Consider the following 23,101-nt stretch of genomic DNA (forward strand, 5'->3'; position numbering starts at 1 on the left):
CTATCCACCCTGTCTATGCCCCTCATAATTTTGTAGACCTCTATCATGTTGCCCCTCAACCTCCGTCGTTCCAGTGAGAACAAACCAAGTTTATTCAACCTCTCGTCATAGCTAATGTCCTCCATACCAGGCAACATCCTGGTAAATCTCTTCTGCACCCCCTCTAAATCCTCCACATCCTCCTGGTAGTGTGGCGACCAGAATTGTACACTATACTCCAAGTGTGGCCTAACTAAGGTTCTGTACAGCTGCAGCATGACTTGCCAATTTTTGTACTCAATGCCGCAGCCAATGAAGGCAAGCATGCCGTATCCTTCTTGTCTACCTTCTCCACCTGTGTTGCCCCTTTCAGTGATCTGTGGACCTGTACACATATATCTCTCTGACTGTCAATACTCTTGAGGGTTCTACCATTCACTGTATATTCCCTACCTGCATTTTGTTTTCATAGAATTTACAGTGCAGAAGGAGGCCACTCGGCCCATCGAGTCTGCACCAGCTCTTGGAAAGAGCACCCTACCTGAGGTCAACACCTCCATCCTATCCCAAAACCCAGTAACCCCACCCAACACTAAGGGCAATTTTGGACACTAAGGGCAATTTATCATGGTCAATCCACCTAACCTGCACATCTTTGGACTGTGGGAAGAAACCGGAGCACCCGGAGGAGGCCCACGCACACACGGGGAGGATGTGCAGACTCCGCACAGACAGTGACCGAAGTCGGAATCGAACCTGGGACCCTGGAGCTGTGAAGCAATTGTGCTATCCACAATGCTACTGTGCTGCCCGTTTTAGAGTACCCAATTCATTTTTTCCAATTAAGGAGCAATTTATCATGGCCAATACCTTGACCTACCTTGCACATCTTTGGGCTGTGGGGCGAAACCCATGCAAACATGGGGAGAATGTGCAAACATCCACACGGACAGTACCCCAGAGCTGGGTTTGAACCTGGGACCTCGGCACAGTGAGGCTGCAGGGCTAACCCACTGCGCCACCGTGCTGCCCCATTTGACCTTCCCAAATGCATTACCTCACATTTGTCCGGATTAAACTCCATCTGCCCTCTCTCCGTCCAGGTCTCCAAACGATCTAAATCCTGCTGTATCCTCTGACAGTCATCGCTATCCGCAATTCCACCAACTTACTAATCACCAGTTACATTTTCCTCCAAATCATTTATATATACTACCAACAGCAAAGGTCCGAGCACTGATCCCTGCAGAACACCACTAGTCACAGCCCTCCAATTAGAAAAGCACCCTTCCATTGCTACTCTCTGCCTTCTATGACCTAGCCAGTTCTGTATCCACCATGCCAGCTCACCTCTGATCCCGTGTGACTTCACCTTTTGTACCAGTCTGCCATGAGGGACCTTGTCAAAGGCCTTACTGAAGTCCATATGGACAACATCCACTGCCCTACCTTTATCAATCATCTGTGTGACCTCCTCGAAAAACTCTATCAAGTTAGACACGACCTCCCCTTCACAAAACCGTGCTGCCTCTCACTAATACGTCCATTTGCTTCCAAATGGGAGTAGACCCTGTCTCAAAGAATTCTCTCCAGTAATTTCCCTACCGCTGAGGTAAGGCTCACCGGCCTGTAGTTCCCTGGATTATCCTTGCTGCCCTTCTGCAACAAAGGAACATTGGCTATTCTCCAGGACATCACCTGAAGACAGTGAGGACCCAAAGATTTCTGTGAAGGCCAAGTAGCAAATATAACTCCTCCATTCACAAAGGGAGGGAGGGAGGCAAAACAATAGGCCAAAAAGAAAATGCTGGAAAATCTCAGCAGGTCTGGCAGCATCTGTCGGAAGAGAAAAGAGCTAACGTTTCGAGTCCAGATGACCCTTTTTCAAGACTTTGACAAACGGTCATCTGGACTCGAAACATTAGCTCTTTTCTCTCCCGACAGATGCTGCCAGACCTGCTGAGATTTTCCAGCATTTTCTTTTTGGTTTCGAATTCCAGCATCCGCAGTAATTTGCTTTTAAAAAATGGGCCAGTTAACTTGACATCTGTCATGGAGAAGATGTAGAAGGAGGTTATAACTGGGCATTTCTAAAAAAAACTCAAGTCAATTGGGAAGAGTCAGCATGGTTTTGTGAAAGGGGAAACATGTTTAACCAATTTGTTGAAATTCTTTGAAAGAGTCACATGTACTGTGGATAAAGGGGAACTGGTAGATGCATTGTATTTGTATTTCCAGAGGCATTTGACAAGGTGCCACATCAAAAATTTTGTGCAAAAGAAAAGTTCATAGCGTAGGGGGCAACTTATTAGCATGAATAGATGATGGTCTGGCTTGCCAAAAACAGGGGGCGCAATTCTCCGCACTCACGACGGTGCGGAGAATAGCGTGGCTCATAAAATTTTACGGCCACGCTCGTCCGACGCCCTCCCGCTATTCTCCCCCCCCCCCACGCCCGACTCCCGATACGAATCGCTGCCGCCGTTTTTTTTACGGCCAGCAGCGATTCTCAGCTGTCCGATGGGCCGAGTTCCCAGCCCTTTATGGCTGTTTTTACGAACGACAAACACACCTGGTCTGGCCGTTCGTAAAAACGGCCGTAAAGTCCCGATTTTTAAAATCATGGCACCGATTGGCACGGCAGTACCACGGCCCGCGATCGGTGGGCACCGATCGCGGGCAGCGGGTCTGATGCCCGCACACTCTTTGTCCCTCCGCCACCCCGCTGTATCACTTCGCGGGGTGGCTGAGGGGCATCCCGGCCCGCGCATGCGCGGGTTTCGCGCTAATGCGCGATGACGTCATCCGCGCATGCGCGGTTTGGAGTCTTCCAATCCGCACATGCGCGGCTGACGTCATATGACGCATCAGCCGGCGCAAACTCTGGCAAGCGGGCTTAACGAAATTTGTTAAGCCCGCGATGCCGGAGTTTACGGCGGCGGCATGCTAGCCCCGACCGGGGACCAGAATCGGTTCCCGGTCGGGGAGGGGGGGGGGGGGCTGGTGTCAAACCCACCCGGATTTGACGCCAGCCTTACGATTTCTCCCCCTCTGGGAGAATCGCGCCCAGGGAGTATGCATAAATAGGTCATTTTCTGATTGGCAGGATGTAATAAGTGGAGTCCCGCAGGGGTCTGTGCAGGAGCCTCAACTTTTATACAATTTATATTAATGACTTAGATGAAGGGAGTGAAGGTATGGTAGCTAACTTTGCAGATGACACAAATATAGAGAGGTGTAAGGGCCCTTCCTGCTGATTCCCTTATTTCCCCTGTCTTTATTTTTGCTGTTATTACTTGATCCATGGATGCTTAATGGACATATATCTTTAAGTCAAACAGGGGAAGAAGAGAATTCAAAAGTTACAACATCGGACACTCTGCTAGCTTTTGACAACAGAACTCAGACTCTGTGGCACCCGGGTGAAGGGGTGGGTCAACTGGGGGGCTGGTGGCCGATGAATTGGCCAAAAGTCCATATTCTACCTGGTAACATGCTGATTGGATCCTGCCTGAGTGGAATGATTTCCAGAGATATAAGAGAAGCAGAGTTTGAATCCTGGATGCTCAAGGGAAAATGACCTGCTGTCTCTCTCCCTCACGTTTTCTCCAGAACATCTGTTGTATTCCTGAACTGACAGAGACCTGAATGAATCTACAGTGAAAACCTCAAACTAAAAGCAAAGTTTGAAGAGAACAAAGATGCCAGCAACAACCATCTGAAACAGACTTTTATCTTTTTACTTTCATCCTTATTATTTTCACCCCTCGCTTTCCCTCTGTGTTTGTTTGTCTTCTGTATGTGTCTGGAGGGATGAGACAAGTTAACGTGTGCGGGATTAGGAATTAGATAACAGTTGACCAGTTGTACTTGCTGCATATTTCATTCTAATTATTGTTATAAATAAATAGTAATTGTGTTTACATTTACAAACCTGGTGACTGTAATTAGTAGGCAGCCGAGGACCAAAGGCCTAGGGTATTTTTCGAAGGATTACTGGTTAGTTCAATTGTGCTGCAATTCCGGGTCAAGGAGGGATGGAATTGACCGCGCCCTAGCTCAGAGTGTTGTATCAGTAGGAAAGTATGTTGCGAAATGGACATAAGGAGGTCGAGGATGAATATAGATAAATTGATTAAGTTGGTGCAAATCTGGCAGATTGAGTGTAATGTGGGAAAATGCGAAGTTGTTCACTTTGGCAGGAAGAATAAAAAAGCAGAGTATTACTTAAACGAAGAATAACTGCAAAATTCCAAGATGTTCTGGTGGATGAGCCACAAAAGGTTAGCCTGCAGCTACAGTAAGTAATTAAGAAGGCTGATGAAATCTTATCCTTCATGACAAGTGGAATTGAAAATAAAAGTAAGGATGCTGTGCTTCGGTCATACAGGGCATATGAAGACCACATCTTGAATACCGTGCAGAGTTTTGGCCCCTTTATTTATGGAAGGATGCAGATGAATTGGAGTCATATGTTCATACGATAAAATTTAAAATCTAGACTATGATACTTCTCGCTGAGTGAAAAAGACTCCACAGTTTAGGTTGCTCATTAAGTGGACTAGGCGGCTACATTGCAAGTCACAGAATCATAGAATGTTAACAGCTCAGGCAGAAGCCATTTGACCCATCTAGCCCATGCCAGCTCCTTGCAAGGCAATTTAGCTAATCCTACTCCCAGTGTTCTTCTCTGATCCCTGCAATTTCCTTCCCTTCTTGGTGCTTCTCCAATTTCCTTTTGAAAGCTGTAACTGAAGCAGACAGTGCATTCCAGGTCGCAACCACTTGCTGCGTAAAAAAGGTCATTAACAGTTATTGCATTATTAAATGGGCACTTTTGCTGTTAATTATAAGATATAAATTTCTGTGGTGAGTTTAATGGTCTATTAAGGTGCAGCACCAGCAATTTCATGAAAATAACTGGAGGCTAAGGACAAGGTACTGTTTGCGCGAAGCACATGTTGGTTGATTTACACCAAGGCCTAAATTTTTGGGATAGGGAGGGCTCGACTCCTGCTCAACCCTGCCACCTGGAGACTGAGCAAGGAATGCATCCCTGCTGATTCCAGCATGCCTGCTGCCGTTTTATGCCCAAGGGAGCTCTGATTGGCAGCAGAGCAGGGCATCCATCCGCACTTGAACATCCGTCTCTACTTCTTACGGAAGCTAAAGAAATTCCGCATGTCTGCAACGACTCTCACAAACTTCTATAGATGTGCCATAGAGAGCATCCTATCCGGCTGCACCACAGCTTGGTATGGCAACTGCTCGGCCCAACGCAAGAAACTGCAGAATGTGGTGAACTCAGCCCAACGCATCACACAAGCTTGCCACCACAACATTGATTCTGTATACACCTCCCGCTGCCTCAGGAAGGCAGACAGCATTATCAGAGACCCCTCCCACCCAGGCATTGCCTTCTTCCAGACCCTTCCATCAGGCACAAGGTACAAATTCTGAATACCCCCACATCCAGACATTGGAATAGCTTCTTCCCCACAGCTACAAAATTCCTCAGTGACTCCCCCTCAGACTGATCGGTTCCCTGTAAGAACACTATTCACGACGCCCTATGCTGCTCTTACTCATGTATTTGCTTTATTTGGCCCCTTGTTCCGCACTGTAACCAATCACTGTTTGTCGATGTACCATTTGTCAACATACTCTGTTCATTATTCTTTTTTGCCTACTATGTACGTATTGTGTACATAACCTTGGCCGCAGAAAAATACTTTTCACTGTACTTCAGTACATGTGACAATAAAATCAAAATCAAATCAATCAAAATCAAATCAAACGTTGAAGCAAGTCCCGCCTTGGAGAGCTGTCGGCAAGCCAGTTCTCAGGCCTCTCCGGGAACAGGCGAGGAGGTAAGTGACAGGTGTCCCGTGAGGGGCAAGAGTGGACTTCCCATCCAAACACCCTGCCCTCCTCATTGTAAAGTCACACCTGGGTCAGGGTGAGCGGGATTCTGGGGGAATCCATACAATTCAGGCCCAAGTTCTGGGGATTGGCAATTTACAGCCTAATTTCCCTGAATGTGGTGGTTGAGATTCACATCATTGTTGGATTCTAAAAGGGTTAAACACAAACGTTCACTGCACTGCAGTCAACAGTGCTGCCTCTTTGACAAGGAACTTTCATACTTAACCTAAGAAATCTGCCAATGCCATGTCCCCAAGGACACTCTGGTGTCATTGTTGGCAATGGTTTTCACAGCAAGAGGGCAACTTGAATAATGTGCCTGAAAACAAAAGTGGAAAATTATCCTCGTGAGAAGATGGGGCATTTGTTTTGTCCAGAGGCTCCAATAAACCTTGTGCAACATTGTCCGACTGTGCGGGTTATTTTGGGAACTAATCAGAAGAGGGAAACTGTAAACGTGAAACATCCGCCAATAAGCATTTCTTCTTCAGCATTCTTGAAATAATTTTTCATACACTAGAGAGTGAAACTTTAATTTAAACTCTGTAAATGGGCCCACTGCCGTTTATAATAAACTGGGAAATCAGAGAACATATCAAAAGGTGAGAGGTGAAGGAACATCGAGGATGGTGATAGCTTCTTTTAGATTTGCCAAGTGTGGGAGGTTACAGTCCCACTGGAAGACCCAATGCAGCTTTTTCCGCAGGGATTCGAGCTATGCCTCAGGCCACATTACTTAATCCCTCCTGGTCTTCTCGGATTGGCCAAAACTGCTGCCTTTCTGATAATCCAAGCTTTTGTTGGAAAATGTAACCAGTAGTAGTCCTGTTTTCTCTGGGCCCTGTACAGTCTCCAGCACATGCCGATTGGTGTACACTCCTTCCAAATGCTGCCCCTGCTCTCTGTGCCCAAAGGCACTTTGTATTTCTTGGTACGGGTAAGGGTTGAGCATCCTTGGAGAGAAAAATAGAATAATGTCTCTGCCATCAAAAGTGAAGAATTATACTTCTTCGAAGTTGGGACATGTACGGTGCCAGGGTACCTCCCCTGTCCAGAGCCTGCCCACTCAGGATCCCTGATTGCCTGGGAGACACCCCATCCCAGTGCCCGTATGCCAGGTCCACGTTGGTGGAGACAGTGCTGAACAGCGCTTGCTCAGGGTCTCCGAGGCGGGGGCGTTAGATCTTGCTATTTGGGTAACTCCGGCGCAAACATATTCAAGTGAGCCTGACTGCACACTTGAGCATGCAAATCTTGATCCTGCCCCTTGTGGGAGGGATCCAGATTGCGGGGCCTCATGAGATCGAAAGGCCATTAAATCTCATGAGAGGTTAATGATTTTGTTGGGTCCTGAGTTAGGGGCGAGGAGGCCAGTATATCGTGGCCCTTATATTGTCGATACTGAAGACTGAGCAAAATATTTTTGCATTTCATCTGCCATTGCCTTATTATCAACTACTAACTCCCTATTGTCATTCTCCAGAACAACAATATTCACTTTACTTATTCTTTTTAAATAGAAACTCTTACTCGTCATTTTTACATTTCTTGCTAGCTTCCTCTCATACTCTATTTTCTTTTTCCTGATTAACTTTTTTGTCATACTCTGCCGTTCTTTACATTTTGACCAATCATCTGACTTGTCACTCATATCTGTGCATTAACATACAACTTCCTTAAGTTTTATGCTTTCTCCAACTTTAGTTCACTACGGACGGTGGTCTCCCTTCTACCTCTTAACCCTCTTTCTCTCCCTCTCTATTACTCTTTATGTACCTGACTTGACACGTGGTTCACTCACTCTAATTCACTCTCCTTCTCAATCTTTCCTCTCCTTATTTCGGAATTCTTAAATCACCAGTCGCCAATAAAGTGAGGTTAGGGTACTGAACTGCCCTGTTACTCACTGATAGGATTAATCTGTATTTTGGGGAGAACCCCACTTCATTTTCCCCTCCCCATATCTTCTTGGCCTTTGATCAATAATGGATGAGATGCCTTCTGAGATCACAAAAGATGTTTGGAATTCCTGCCGGCTAATATGACACTTTCCTTCAATTCATTCCCTTTAATTTTGGTTTATGGAGTTTTCCTCCCTCCTCTCCAACCCCCATCCCCTCCCCCATGACCCCTAGTAGACCCTCTAGATCTGTTCTAAGTTTATGCCTAAGGTTATGCAACAAGCTAACCTTGGTAAACTAGGGCCAAGAGGTTTCGGATGGTGGGGTTTCTCGTCTTGCCAACGGAATAGTTGGCAGGGAGCACATCACCGCTGACACTGCCGGCCCCGCAGCTATTTCACGCTGCAAAGAGCTGCTGGTGGGACTCGTGAGGATATACCACCCCAGAGAGCACAATCTGATTAGCTGACAGCTCTCTCATCCCTGCAGCGGCAGAAGCTGCAACGGACAGGGCTGGGACGTGTGCCGTCGCTGGCATCTAAACTCTGGGATTCCAGGAAAAGGTAAGTTTTGGGTTCTCAGGGCGGGAAGGGTTGGGGAGGCCCGGGGGGGGGGGGGGGAGGGGGGGGGGGGGGGGTTGGCCAGTTGAATTTCGGGAGGGGGGCAACCAGGGATGGAAAGATCGAGGGAGGACCAGCCATTATTGGACCTTAAGGGGTGGGGGTGCCCAAAGTTAAAAGGGGGCTACGGTGGGAAGCCCATCATGCTCCCCCCCCCCCCCCCCACACCCATGCCTAAACACCCACTGGCAGGGGGGTATAAGATTCAGGTATTTGTGGAAACAGCCATTTCATCTGATTAACGCCCATTGATGGCAAACCTGACAGTGATATTGCCATAAGAGGAAGGTCAAGGCTTCAGTACTTAAAGGGTTAACAACACACCCATTGACCTGAAGATGTGCCCCAGAGATAATTGGAAAGAGATTAATTCTCTGATTGAAATAAAAGGAATATTTTATTCCGAGCCATCTGTTCAGCCTCATCGAGTCGCAGGTCAGGCAAATGGCCAAATTCAGAGTCTTCGTTTTTTTTGGGGAAGTTTTATTTTTCCACCTTCATGTTGGATTCCTCTGGCTGCACCAGATTGCCATTTGCATTCTTAAATCTCTTTTGTGCAGAGGTTTTCTCAGATCTCGCCATCATCGCAGCTGACAGCTAAATCCCCAGCAGGTTTAGGATCTGTGAATTTGTCCAGTAAGGCGATTTATTTGAAAAATGCAAAAAGCTCGTTTCATTTGGAGCTCATTTTTCCAGAGGTGGGGGAAGTGGCTGGTTACTGTTGCCAACTCCAGTTGGACATAATGCTGGAGGATCGATCATATGATCCACCGTCTCCAGGTGCACGGTCAGCCCCCTTTCGCACCCCCGCCTCCCCCACTTCCACCATTGTCCACCTGGCTAAATGAGCAAGTCAGCGGCTGTGGATTCTGTAGCGAGTAACTCACCTCCTGACTCCTTGAAGCCTGTCCATCATCCACATGTCAGGAGTCTGCTGACAGATGGGTGCAGCTCCACCAACACTCAAGAGGTTCGGCACCCTCCAGGGCAAAGCAGCCACTTGATCAACACCCCGCCCACCATCTTAAATGTTGACTCTGCACCAACGAGACACAACGGCAGCTTGGGTTAACTTTGTTGGGTCAAAAACCTGGAACTCCCTCCCATAAGCACTGCAGGTGTAACTACAACACATGGGCTGCAGTGGTTCAAGAAGGCAACTCACAATAACCTTCCTACGGGCAATTAGGCATGGGCAATAAATGCTGGCCTGTCCAGCAACACCCGAATCCCACAAAATAATAAAATAACTCCTCATGGTGCCCCTCCTTGTTTACAACGTTCACGTATCAAACTGGATCTTAGTTACCTGACTAACTGCTGCTGGGCCGTCAAACGTTATTTTTAGTTGTCTAGTCTCCAGTATTTTCATAACTAATGAAAGTTCAAAGAAAATGAAACAAAAACACATTTTATTGTTGTTGCTCACTGTGATTTTCCTCCTGAGATTGCTGGCAGCGCTAGTACGGAGATCAATCTTATCATGGAGGCTCCAGTGCAGGGTTGGCAACCCCACTGTACGTTGGGGAGGGGGTGGGGGGGGGGGGGGGGGGGGATGGGAGGAATGCTGGCGGCAGCTTCTTTAATAAGCAGGGGAATGAAATATGAGCCAAACAGGCCTTTCAGGAGAACTGTGATATCTCTGGCACCTCACCATTGTCAACGCCATCGTGAACTACATGAAAACCTAATGAGGTTGAGAGTTTTTATAGTAAGAATCATGTGGATGGGGCGGCATGTGGCGCAGTGGTTAGCACCGGGACTGCGGCGCTGAGGACCCGGGTTCAAATCCCAGCCCTGGGTCACTGTCCGTGTGGAGTTTGCACATTGTCTGCGTGGATTTCACCCCCACAACCCAAAGATGTGCAGGATAGGTGGATTGGCCACACTCAATTGGCCCATAATTGGAAAAATAATAATTGTGTACTCTAAACTTTAAAAAAAATCATGTGGATGACAGAGGTGGTGTTTATTAACTAATAGACACCGTCTTCAAGCATGGTTTGCTCCGTGTAAAAACTAATGATTTTGGAGTTTATCTTATCAACCTTGAATTGGGAGAGAGATTTCTCAATTGAATGTTAATTGTGATCGTAAATATGATGGAAAATGCTGGTTCATGGCAAAGGGTGGGAATAAATTCCAATGGGGGCCATTTTCACTCAATGAACTGATTGATGTTTGTGCTGTGCAATTCACATAATCACAGGTACTTCAGGCTACACGTACCTCACTCTGATCATTCAGTGCCAGCTTGGCTCCGCGGTTGGCGGACAGTAAGAAGCGCAGGGCAATTCTACAAGCCAATATTTATTCCACAGCTGGCCATTTATCCCAATGCTGCCTGTGGGATCCTGCTGTGCCAAACTGCCTGCTGCCTCTGTCTACTGAACAACGGTGGTGAAATGGGCTTCATCTGCTGCCAATCACTTTGGGAGGTCCTTAAGTTATGAAAGGTGCTCTCTCAATGCCAGTTCTTTCTTTACTCTGATACCCGCTGACTGTCGAACGACCTTCAGCGGTGACGTTGAACGTTTTTGCGATTCACTGACGGAGCTGGCTTTTTCTTCCCCGCGGGTTACCCTAGAATCCGCAGCAACATCAGAAAAACTAAAAACAGCAGCCACTTTCCTTCGGTTTCCGGGAGGAACGATCTCTATCTGCCTGTGCCCACTCCCGGCTGGACCCAAATTCTGCCCGCCTGGCATCACCTAAAGGTCTGTTGCCTGTGTCACAGCTCGGAACTGCGTCCTGTTCCCCTATCACCCATGCGCCTGCTGACCTTCACTGGCTCCTGGTAATGTTGATTTTAAAATTCTCAAGCTTGTTTTCAAATCCCCCCTTGGTCTTGCCTCTCTCTCCCTCTATGTGTAATCTCCTCCAGCCCTACAGCGCTCCGAGATATCTGCACTCATCTCGGCCGGGATTCTCCCCTACCCGGCGGGGGGGGTCCTGGCGTAGCGGAGTGGCGCCAACCACTCCGGCATCGGGCCTCCCCAAAGGTACGGAATTCTCCGCACCTTTAGGGGCTAGGCCCGCGCCGGAGTGGTTGGCGCCATGCCAGCTGGCGCCAAAACCGGCGCCAACGGCCTTCGACGCCCACCGCCCGGCGCCGGGGCTGACCGAAAGGCCTTCGCCGGTTCGCACATGCGCCGGTGCGTCAGCGGCCGCTGACGTCACCACCAGCGCATGCACGGTAGGAGTGGTCTCTTCCGCCTCCGCCATGGTGGAGGCCGTGGCGGCGGCGGAAGAAAAAGAGTGCCCCCACGGCACAGGCCCGCCCGCCGATCGGTGGGCTCCGATCGCGGGTCAGGCCACCGTGGGGGCACCCCCCGGGGTCCGATCGCCCCGCGCCCCCCCAGGACCCCGGGGGCCCGCTAGCGCCGCCAATCCCGCCGCCACCAGAGGTGCTCCAATTCCCGCCGGCGGGAGAGGCCTGTCAGCAGCGGGACTTCGGCTCATTGTGGGCCGGAGAATCGCCGCGGGGGGCACGCCGATCGGAGTGCGTGAATCCCGCTCCCGCCGATTCCCAGGTGGCGGAGAATTCCGGCCACGGCGGGGGCGGGATTTACGCCAGCCCCGGGAGATTCGCCGGCCCCGGGAGATTCCCCGACCCTGCGGGGGGTCGGAGAATTCCGCCCCTCATTCCAGTCACTTGTGAGTCCCCGATTTTAATTGCTCCACCGTCGGTGCCTCTGCTTTCAATTGCCAGGACCCTAAGCTCTGGAAGTCCCTCCCAAGACCTCTCTTATCTCGCTTTCCGCCTTTAAGACACTCCTTGAAAGCTACCTCTTTGATCGAGTTTGATGCTCGCCCTGGGCCGTTTACTTTAAGTGGGCTTAAAATCACTGCTAAAATAACAGGCAAGGAGCAGGTTCATCTGATAATAAGGACAAAAGTGTTCCTTTAATTCCCTTGGGCAACACACTGCCTAGAAATGTCAATATCCTTTTCTGCACTATATTTGATAGTCGCAAATGAAAATGTGAATTAACTGCTGCTGCCTGAAGAAAATGTACTGAAAGCCACATTAAGCAACTGCATTAGGTACCGAGCTCCCAGAGAAAGCTCAGCCCCTCAGCACGGTATGATTGTTATGCACTGTTGTGGTTGGCAGAACAGAAAATATACCAGATGGTTCCATTCTTGGAGCTGGTGCCTATGGATTTGCAATGCACGCATTACCATAAAAGTCTGTAATGGTGCAAACATCCAGCACTTGAGCGTCAGGAGGGAATAAACTACAATCACGTTACATCTCGTCCAATATGTGGGACTGCGTCGGACTGGCATGGGCACTCAAATCGCACACAGGATTCTTCAGTCAAAAGAATCCTTGGGCTCCCACTGTTCCCAGGGCACCACTGCTGTTCCAAGGCTGCCGGTCAATTCATAAATTTGGTAAACAGCTGTAAACTTTGCCCCAGAGGAGTGTCCTGGAAAGAGATTATCTGTGAAGTAGAGCAGCCGTCTGCCCAAAAGCTATTTGCTTCTTAATGGAACATGCAAACATTAGACAGATGCAGTATAAATAGGAAAAAGGAGGCAACATGTGTTTATAATAAGTGTCGCATGTGAATATTCAGCAACCTTTGGGATTGACTTTGTTTATTTTCTAAAGTTATATTATTCTGTTGTGATATTTTACCCATGGAGTGAAAACCAGGTGTAGCATCAAGTAAAGCAGGTGGATAACTTGAATAGGTTTTTGGGATCCTTAAGGGGGAGGGGGAGCAGCCCCAAGTCGTGGTCCACATAGGTACCAACGACATAGGTAGGAAGAGAGATGGGGATTTGAGACAGAAATTCAGGGAGCTAGGGTGGAAGCTGAGAGCTAGAACAAACAGAGTTGTTATCTCTGGGTTGTTACCCGTGCCACGTGCCAGCGAAGTAAGAAATAAGGAGAGAGAGGAGTTGAACACGTGGCTACAGGGATGGTGCAGGAGGGAGGGTTTTGGTTTCCTGGATAATTGGGGCTCATTCTGGGGTAGGTGGGACCTCTACAAACAGGATGGTCTTCACCTGAACCAGAGGGGTACCAATATCCTGGGAGGGAGATTTGCTAGTGCTCTTCGGGGGGGTTTAAACTAATTCAGCAGGGGGATGGGAACCTAAATTGTAGACCCAGTGTACAGGATGTTGAGAGTAGTGAGGTCAGGGATAGGGTTAAAAGTTCGAAAGAGGGCACCGGCAAGCAGGACGCTGGTTTGAAGTGTGTCTACTTCAACGCCAGGAGCATCCGGAATAAGGTGGGTGAGCTTGCAGCATGGGTTGGTACCTGGGATCTCGATGTTGTGGCGATTTCGGAGACATGGGTAGAGCAGGGACAGGAATGGTTGTTGCAGGTTCCAGGATTTAGATGTTTCTGTAAGAACAGAGAAGATGGTAAAAGAGGGGGGGGTGTGGCATTGTTAATCAAGGAAAGTATTACGGCCGTAGAAAGGACGCTTGAGGACTCGTCTACTGAGGCAGTATGGGCCGAGGTTAGGAACAGTAGAGGAGAGGTCACCCTGTTGGGAGTTGTCTATAGACCTCCGAATAGTCCCAGAGATGTAGAGGAAAGGATTGCAAAGATGATTCTTGACAGGAGCGAGAGTAACAGGGTAGTTGTTATGGGGGACTTTAACTTTCCAAATATTGACTGGAAATACTATAGTTCGAGTACTATAGATGGGTCAGTTTTTGTGCAGTGTGTGCAGGAGGGTTTTCTGACACAGTATGTAGACAGGCCAACAAGGGGCGAGGCCACATTGGATTTGGTACTGGGTAATGAACCCGGCCAGGTGTTAGATTTAGATGTAGGTGAGCACTTTGGTGATAGTGATCACAACTCGGTTATGTTTACTTTAGCAATGGGCAGGGATAGGTATATACCGCAAGGCAAGAATTATAGCTGGGGGAAAGGCAATTATGATGCTATTCGGCAAGATTTAGGAGGTATAGGATGGGGAAGGAAACTGCAGGGGATGGGTACAATCGAAATGTGGAGCTTTTTCAAGGAACAGCTACTGCGTGTCCTTGATAAGTATGTACCTGTCAGGCAGGGAGGAAGTTGTCGAGCAAGGGAGCCGTGGTTTACTAAGGAAGTTGAAGCACTTGTCAAGAGGAAGAAGAAGGCTTATGTTAGGATGAGACATGAAGGCTCAGTTAGGGCACTTGAGAGTTACAAGTTAGCCAGGAAGGACCTAAAGGGAGAGTTAAGAAGAGCGAGGAGAGGACACGAAAAGTCGTTGGCGGATAGGATCAAGGAAAACCCTAAGGCTTTCTATAGGTATACCAGGAACAAAAGAATGACTCGAGTAAGATTAGGGCCAATCAAGGATAGTAGTGGAAAGTTGTGTGTGGAATCAGAGGAGATAGGGGAAGCATTAAATGGATATTTTTCGTCAGTGTTTACACTGGAGAAAGACAATGTTGTCGAGGAGAACACTCAGGTTCAGTCGACCAGGCTAGATGGAATTGAGGTTCAAAAGGAGGAGGTGTTAGCAATTTTAGAAAATGTCAAAATAGACAAGTCCCCTGGGCCAGATGGGATTTATCCTAGGATTCTCTGGGAAGCCAGGGAGGAGATTGCTGAGCCTTTGTCCTTGATCTTTATGTCGTCTTTGTCGACAGGAATAGTGCCGGAAGACTGGAGGATAGCAAATGTTGTCCCCTTGTTCAAGAAGGGGAGTAGAGACAACCCTGGTAATTATAGACCTGTGAGCCTTACTTCGGTTGTGGGTAAAATGTTGGAAAAAGTTATAAGAGATAGGGTTTATAATCATCTTGAAAAGAACAAGTTGATTAGCGATACTCAACACGGTTTTGTGAAGGGTAGGTCATGTCTCACAAACCTTATTGAGTTTTTTGAGAAGGTGACCAAACAGGTGGATCAGGGTAAAGCTGTTGATGTGGTGTATATGGATTTCAGTAAGGCATTTGATAAGGTTCCCCACGGTAGGCTATTGCAGAAAATAAGGAAGTATGGAATTGAAGGTGATTTAGCGGTTTGGATCAGTAATTGGCTAGCTGAAAGAAGACAGAGGGTGGTGGTTGATGGCAAATGTTCATCCTGGAGTTCAGTTACTAGTGGTGTACCGCAAGGATCTGTTTTGGGGCCACTGCTGTTTGTCATTTTTATAAATGACCTGGAAGAGGGTGTAGAAGGATGGGTTAGTAAATTTGCAGATGACACGAAGGTCGGTGGAGTTGTGGATAGTGCTGAAGGATGTTATAGGATACAGAGGGACATAGATAGGCTTCAGAGCTGGGCTGAGAGGTGGCAGATGGAGTTTAATGCGGAAAAGTGTGAGGTGGTTCACTTTGGAAGGAGTAACAGGAATGCAGAGTACTGGGCTAATGGCAAGATTCTTGGTAGTGTAGATGAACAGAGAGATCTCGGCATCCAGGTACATAAATCCCTGAAAGTTGCCACCCAGGTTAATAGGGCTGTTAAGAAGGCATATGGTGTGCTAGCCTTTATAAGCAGGGGGATTGAGTTTCGGAACCACAAGGTCATGCTGCAGCTGTACATAACTCTGGTGCGGCCACACCTGGAGTACTGCGTGCAGTTCTGGTCACCACATTATAGGAAGGATGTGGAAGCTTTGGAAAGGGTTCAGAGGAGATTTACTAGGATGTTGCCTGGTATGGAGGGAAGGTCTTATGAGGAAAGGCTCAGGGAATTGAGGTTGTTTTCGTTAGAGAGGAGAAGGCTGAGAGGTGACTTAATAGAGACATATAAGATAGTCAGAGGGTTAGATAGGGTGGACAGTGAGAGTCTTTTTCCTCGGATGGTGATGACCAACACGAGGGGACATAGCTTTAAATTGATGGGTGAGAGATATAGGACAGATGTCAGAGGCAGTTTCTTTACTCAGAGAGTAGTAGGGGTGTGGAACGCCCTGCCTGCAATAGTAGTAGACTCGCCAACTTTAAGGGTATTTAAGTGGTCACTGGATAGACATATGGATGAAAATGGAATAGTGTAGGTCAGATAGGCTTCAGATGGTTTCACAGGTCGGCGCAACATCGAGGGCCGAAGGGCCCGTACTGCGCTGTAGTGTTCTATGTTCTAGGTGTTTGTAATTCAGTCACCATTTAGCTTAATTGGACCAGCCACATAAATACTCTGACTAACTCACCTCCTGACTCCCCAAAGTCTTTCCACCATCTACAAGGCCCAAGGAGTCTGATGGAATCTGGATGGATACAGCTCCAGCAAAATTCAATAAGTTCCTTCAGCAAGCAACCTAGCGTGTGTTTGTCTGCCTATCTCCTACTTCTCACTGCTTTTACAGGGTGTTATCATAGAATTTGCAGTGCAGAAGGAGGCCATTCAGCCCATCGAGTCTGCACCGGCTCTTGGAAAGAGCATCCTACCCAAGGTCAACACCTCCACCCTATCCCCATAACCCAGCAACCCCACCCAACACTAAGGGCAATTTTGGACACTAAGGGCAATTTCTCATGGCCAATCCACCTAACCTGCGCATCTTTGGACTGTGGGGGGAAACCGGAGCACCCGGAGGAAACCCACGCACACACGGAAAGGATGTGCAGACTCCACACAGACAGTGACCCAAGCTGGAATCGAACCTGGGACCCTGGAGCTGTGAAGTAATTGTGCTAAATTGTGTTGATGGCGTAGTGGTACTGCCGCCGGATATGAGACCCAGCGTAAAGCCCTGGGGACCTGGGTTCAAATCCAACCACGATAGAAAAAAAAATTGGAATTAAAACTCTAGTGAGAGGGCGCGGTGGCATGGTGATTAGCACTGTTGCCTCATAGCACCAGGGGCCCAGCCTTGGGTGACTGTGTGGGGGTTTGCACATTCTCAGTCCAAAGATGTGCAAGTTAGGCGGATTGGCCATGCTAAATTGCCTCTCCGGGTCCAAAAGGTTAGGTGGGGTTACGGGGATAGGATAGGGTAGAGGCCAGTGTCCAGCGCCACCACAATCTGGGGGAGGGGGGAGCTGTTCCGCGGGCATGGGGGGCTTTGGCAGGGGCTGGGGGCACTGGTGGGGGGTGTTCCGGGGAGTGGCGAGGCTGATTACACGGTGGCAGTTTTTTGGCAGGCTGGGTCCACGCATGCGCGGCCACGGACCCGGAAGTTCTCCGGCTGTATCCGCAGGTAAAGCTGGGGGCTTTACACTGCGTACCTGCTTGCCCACCACCAGACGGAGGATCGGTGCAGCGTTTGCACCGTTTTTTCGGGCATAAAACGCCACTGTTTCCAAGCCGGCGTCAGCACTTAGTCTTCAAATCGAAGAATTCAGCCCATTTACTTCCCTTATCCACCACTACCATTTTCATCTTGCTCTTGATCTGCCTGTGTCTCTTCATCCCTTTCTTCTCCTCTCCTCCCACCGCTACCCCCCCCCCCCCCCCCCCCCATCCCCTCTTAACTCTTCTTTTCCTCCTCTTTGTTTTTTCTTTCCTTCCTTTTGCCGGGAGGTGGAGGGTAGCGTGACTTGTTTACGGTGGAAAGAGAGGCTGCCAAGGAAGACTACTTCTGTGATGGGAGTGGCAGGGTCGATATGCCCCTGATACCCTGATTCTTTTCCAATTCCTTTTCCCTAGCTGGCCTTCCTACCTGATTCCTCAAAGAGGCTCTGTTTGCTTTCAAATTTCAAGTTGCCCATCTAACAAAAATATCTCATTAGAATGAGGAAAGAAACTGGCTGCCTTTCTCTTTGTCAGAGGCAGGTCACAGGCTAGGAATCCTGTGGTGAGCAACTCACCTTCTGACTCTTCAAAGCTTGTCCACCATCTGCAAGGTACAGGTTAAGAGTGTAATGGAATACTCTCCACTTGCCTGGATGAGCGCAGCTCCAACAACACCCAAGAAGCTCGACATCATCCAGGATAAAGCAGCCTGTTTGATTGGTACCCGTTTGATTGTTCCCCCTTCCACAAACATTCAATCCCTTCACCACCGACGCACAGTGGCAGCAGTGTATACCATCCGCACAATGCACAGCAGACTCACCAGGTCTCCTCGGGCATCACCTTCCAAGCCCACGGCCACTACCATCTAGAAGGACAAAGGCAGCAGATACCTGGGAACCCCACCACCTGGAGGTTCCCCTCCAAGTCACTCACCACCCTGACTTGAAAATACATCGCCGTTCCTTCACTGTCGCTGGGGCAAAATCCTGGAACTCCCTCCCTAACAGCACTGTGGGTGTACCTACACCTCAGGGACTGCAGCGGTTCAAGAAGAGATCTTACCACCATCTTCAAAAGGGGGGTGGGCAATAAATGCTGGCCAGGCCCACATCCCATAAATGCAATTTCTAAAAAAGACTGCTTGAAACGCACCTCCTTGACTGACCCTTTGATCACCTTCATTAACAGTTTCTTTCAACTTGCTGTTGTTGTTTTTTTAATCCGATTATGATACCTGTGGTTGGCATGGTGGTACATTAACCAGTTTCACCATCCAACCCCTCTCCTGTGTTTACAGAATAAAGGCTGCTTAATATAAAGAAAAACAGAAGGAAGTGCCAAGGCACTAACTTAATCGAGCGGTTCGGTTGGTTGATTTTCCTAAGCTAATCAAACTTTTCTCTTGCAGTTTATGACATCGTAAAGTCGACTTGATTGAATTACTGCCGTGACAATCCCTGCCAACCATCCATTATATTAAGTGGACTGGACACTTGAAGACAAATGACAAATCTGTGCTATTATGGACTCCCTCTGACTTATTAAACCTCTCGACGGGGGTGACCGGCTGCAGGTGAAACTCAAAAATACTGGATAGACTTTCTGGTGTCAATGTATTCACAAAACATCAAAGATTATTTATAATAATTGGCAAAAGAAGGAAAGGGGAAATGTTTCCACGCAAAAGGTTGTTTGCTGCTGAATGGATACTCAGTCAGATGGTGAAGTATGAATTTAGACATAAATCCTTTTCTTGATAGTAGGTTTATTCACAGGATGCAGTGTTATATGTCCCTGCCTCCTACCTACTGATCAACCCAGTGTGCCAGAGGTCTGCTTTTATTTGCTTTTAATAATAAAACAAAAATCAAAAATTTACCAAAACTTACAGTGGATGACAGCTCCCGGTTAAGCACTGGAGCAAAAATCAGACAATCAAAGAAAACATGTCCAATCAAACTAAAATGCTGTCCCCGGTGCGATGATGCACACCAAATTCCCGTGATCCCACCAGACATGAAAGGCCTGCAAGGTATCAACAGATAGCGCATGCTCCCTTTCCAGGGCCATCCAGCCACAAACGTAGCTGCAGTAGAGGGCCTGGCAGTCAGTCGGAGGGCCCCTCAACCACCTGCTGCCTGGACCTGTCAATGGTCAACCTAGCCAGGCCCAGGAGTAGGCCCATGAGGAGATCCTCCTCCCTCCCCTCCCACTGCCACCTGACCCCCCAACACCAGGTGACCAAACATCAAGTCAATTTTTGATTGACAGCTTGCACATTCAACCAGCTGTCTGGATTGTTTAACCTCATTTCCCTTCAAGCTTGAGTGGATTTCAAGGAGCTAGCTGTGAAACTAACCAAAATGTTCATAAACATTTAGACATGATTGACAGCTCTTGGACCACATCAAAGACAGTTAAGTGCTTTTTGCAGGGAAAAAGAGGAAGTAAGAGCACTTACCTGTCTCTGATGTGGACCAAGAGCTGTCAATCATAACTGGATGTTGATAAATATTGTGGTTAGTTTCACAGCTAAGGGAAATAAGACTAAACAATCCAGAAAGCTGACTGTGATAGCAAGCTGTCAATCACAGCCTCGTAAATTCCATTTCACATTGATATGAATGAAAGCCTTGCAGATCAAAGATCTGAGGGGGTTTAAACCCAGCTGATGTGGTTTACCCTTTCTGAGAATTTACAAGTGCTGCTTCCCCTGCCTGAGCCTGCAGATGTATTGCACAGGTGAGTTTTAGAGCAGTGATTGTTTTTTTCATGGTCTCTGTCTTGACTGCTCACTTGCTTCGAGTGAAGGGTCTCTGTAATGGGTGTTTCCAGGCAGGAGTCTCTCTAAACTGGGGGCTTCCAAACTGGGGTTTCTCATATGGGGGGCATCCGGGCAGGGGTCTCTCCTATAGGTGGGGGGGATGCGGTTAGGTGGGAGTCTCTCTTACGGGGGGGGGGGGAGTTCTATGGTTGGGGGGTGATTGGGGGGTGTCTGATGGGGGTGGGCTGGGTAGGATTTACATTGTGGGGGAGGAGGGGGCCCTCTGATGGATTTTTGGGTCAACTAAAAAAAAGAGTTGCCCCCTTGGCCCACTGTGAGGTCCACACTGGGAAATAACTGAAATTAAAACAATTCATTCTGATGAGGAATTATAGTTGAATATGCTCTGAGTCTAGGGTGAGTCTGTGCGGAGTCTGCACATCCTCCCCGTGTGTGCATGGGTTTCCTCCGGGTGCTCCGGTTTCCTCCCACAGTCCAAAGATGTGCAGGTCAGGTGGATTGGCCATGATAAATTGCCCTTAGTGTCCAAAATTGCGCTTAGTGTTGGGTGGGGTTACTGGGTTATGGGGATAGGGTGGAGGTGTTGACCTTGGGTAGGGTGCTCTTTCCAAGAGCCGGTGCAGACTCGATGGGCCGAATGGCCTCCTTCTGCACTGTAAATTCTATGAATTCTATGAGTCACACCGTTTTCGGCCAGCGTCAAAACTAAATGGGCAACCGACCAAATGGAGGACGATATGGGGTCTGCCAATTCCTTAATTCCTGCCACCATCAATGAATGGAAACTTAACCAGCTGCCTTTAAAATCAGCAGGTGTGATCTTGAGGACCTATACTGAAGAGATAGTGCCTCTGAGAGGTTACATCACAGGCAAGATTGATCTAAATGGACAAACCGCCATGTAGATCAACTATTGACAACGTGTGTTAGTGTGGTAGTGCCAGAACTACCTCTAGGAGGCAACGGTCTCTGTTCCATCTGACTGTGTAACTTCTCTTTCATCTACAGAATAGGAGATTGCATCAGAGGTACCTGCTATTATTGGCCTTCCCTTGGAGAAGATGAGACTTTTATGCCTTCCAGGGTAGATGCATCTATATTATATAATCTTTATTGTCACAAGTAGGCTTACATTAACGCTGCAATGAAGTTACTGTGAAAATCCCCCAGTCGCCACATTCCGGCGCCCGCTCGGGTACACAGAGGGAGAATTCAGAATGTCCAATTCACCCAACAAGCACGTCTTTCGTGACTTGTGGGAGGAAACCGGAGCACCCGGAGGAAACCCACGCAGACATGGGGAGAACGTGCAGACTCCGCACAGATAGTGACCCAAGCCGGGAATCGAACCTGGGACCCTGGCGCTGTGAAGCAACAGTGCTAACCACTGTGCTACCGCGCTGCCCCATCTACTGGAGGACCTGAAATTATATCTAAGATCGAGAATGACAGAGTCCCGGAAGTGCACAGGGAACCAGCAAGCAATAGGCGGCCAGCTGATTGTCTATCTTATTTATTGTGTTATTACAATGTAATAATTTGATGCCTGTTCTTGCATATAGATGTAAATGACTTTGTTAAATTGTTAGTTATTAGTTGTGTTGGGCCTTAGAAGTAAAGGGAGAGGGTTGTGATATATGTGGGTTATTGTGGTTGTGGACAATGTCTCATTAAGAATGGAGTCACGCAATAGACATGACGTCATTGGTTATATTGTGAGCTTTTGCCTAGTCTTGTAGCAAACGATGTACTGCAAAGACCTATTCAATAAACCTCTGTTAATCCTGTTTTGACGATCTATTTAGTTTGTACTGTTAGTCTAAAGATACAACACAAAGGTCCCTCAGTGAGTAGCCCCACCCCCCCATGCGATTCCCTGGGAAGCTGGCCGGCAGGGATGGGGGTGGGCCGGGGGGTGGGGGTGGTGGTGGGTGCCATTTGCTGTTAAAGTGCCAGGTCCTAAAGTTGCTGCCCCGCTGGCTAGAGTGTGGTTACCTGACAGGAAGAAGACGGCATGATGACCAATCCTGATCATCCATCTGGCATCCTTCTTCCCCTCTGAGAGCACCTGTGCCCACTCACATTCCTGCAAGCTTTGAGCCTCCTATCAGCTATTCATCATCAATGAGAAACCAGCAATCCCCCAGGTTCAATTTCTTCAGGAGCTAACTCCTGCTCTCCCATCATCCCATGAAGTGCCTAAACAAAGAGCGACAAGGTTGTGGTGGGGACTCCTGGGGGAGATGCTGGTAGGTGGCATATTAGAGGTTTGCAAGGGTTCAGGGTCAGATGCCAGGTGTTAGGGATGGGATGGATGCCCGGGGAATCCAGGTGGGGACTTGCCAGGCTGCACAAAGGAGGTCATTCATCTTCTTTCGGCATTGCAGGCCGGTCCTCCTGGTCACACTGCCAGCACACTCGGCCCACCGCCACCTCATCCCAGGCTTGGGGCATTAAATAGGCTGGGTGTCTTCTCCCTCCTCTCCTCCACAGCGTCCAGCATCCTGTTGATGTCTACATCCAGGAATCTTGGTGCCGCTTTCCTGCGGTGTTTCCCGACAATCCAGCGAGATTCACGTGGGCAGAGAGCCCATTTATATGAATTGAAGCTAGCCCTTTTAGCGCTTCTAGTGCCAGAGGGAATCTCTCCGGTTTTCCTGCTAGCGAGAGCCAGCTAATGGACGAATCACACCCAATGTTGCAAGCCGATGACCTTCCATCAGAACAAAATAAAGAT

The 23,101-nt window shown here is 48.4% G+C and overlaps 1 protein-coding gene across 1 annotated transcript in view; it reads right to left on the reverse strand.

Moving 5' to 3' along the window:
- LOC119954247 (plexin domain-containing protein 1-like) overlaps positions 1–23,101 on the reverse strand; it is a 282,386-nt gene that overhangs the window by 187,112 nt on the left and 72,173 nt on the right. The gene's annotated exons all lie outside the window — the stretch shown is intronic.

Source organism: Scyliorhinus canicula, chromosome 19, assembly GCF_902713615.1.
Source record: "Scyliorhinus canicula chromosome 19, sScyCan1.1, whole genome shotgun sequence".
NCBI classification, from domain to species: Eukaryota; Metazoa; Chordata; class Chondrichthyes; order Carcharhiniformes; family Scyliorhinidae; genus Scyliorhinus; species Scyliorhinus canicula.